Source organism: Rhincodon typus, chromosome 11 (genome assembly GCF_021869965.1).
Source record: "Rhincodon typus isolate 14 chromosome 11, sRhiTyp1.1, whole genome shotgun sequence".
NCBI lineage: Eukaryota > Metazoa > Chordata > Chondrichthyes > Orectolobiformes > Rhincodontidae > Rhincodon > Rhincodon typus.
The window spans coordinates 11,929,927-11,930,762 of NC_063342.1; the positions used below are offsets into that span (position 1 = coordinate 11,929,927).

The window sequence follows — 836 nt, forward strand, 5'->3', positions numbered from 1 at the left end:
CCCCACAACCTCCCCTGCCAACGGGAACGGTAAACACCTCGCCCTCCCCCTGCACCAGGGGACAGTAAACCCCACAACCTCCCCTGCCAATGGGGACGGTAAACCCCACAACCTTCCCTACCAACGGGGATAGTAAACCCCGCGCCCCCACTCCCTGCACCAGGGAACAATAAACCCCGTGTCTAGCCCCTTCATTAAGTGACCGTTGTTTCCCCCCCCCCCCCCCGTCTCGCGCTTCCGCAGGTTTGAAAGCGGATACACCGGCGCCTTTACCTCCAGCGCCTGGCAGAGCGAGGGAAGGGCGATCACCGCCACCAGCAGCAGCATCCTTCGTCGACAAGGTAAGTGCGGGATCATAGTCGCTTCACTCTTCCGTTTGCGATACTGGATTGGACTTTAAATTCCACAGCGTTAAAATCTCTCTCTCTCTGGCTGCCCCTTAGAGAAAATCACACCTTTCCTTAGCTCCTAACTCAGTTGATGGCTGCAGCGAAGTGCGAGCGAGCGAGCTTTGATGTTGTGCGCGACACCTGCACCGCCCCCTCCCATCCATTCCAAGCCGGTCCCGCCTCGGTCTCTTCCCCCAGACTCCAGACCGGCTCGGCACCGCCACCTAGCGAAGTCTCCTTCCCTCCCCAGCCCCATCCGGCTTTCCGTCAGACGACACCGCCATCAAGCGCTGCAGTGTCCTTTCCCCAGCTGTCAGGACTGGCTGGAGTGCCCAATGCACTCCAGCTACAGCGCCACCCGGCTTGGAGGAGTGACTGGAAATCGCCTGCAGCGCCGTCAGGCTTGGAGGAGTGACTGGGAATCGCCTGCAGCGCCACCCGGCTTGG

At 60.9% G+C, this 836-nt stretch overlaps 1 long non-coding RNA gene across 1 annotated transcript in view; it reads left to right on the plus strand.

Moving 5' to 3' along the window:
* LOC125484391 overlaps positions 1 to 836 on the plus strand; it is a 4,591-nt gene continuing 3,755 nt past the window's right edge. Inside the window, exon 1 of the long non-coding RNA XR_007263220.1 lies at positions 1 to 341. This is a non-coding gene — a long non-coding RNA (uncharacterized LOC125484391). The remainder of the gene's footprint in view (positions 342 to 836) is intronic.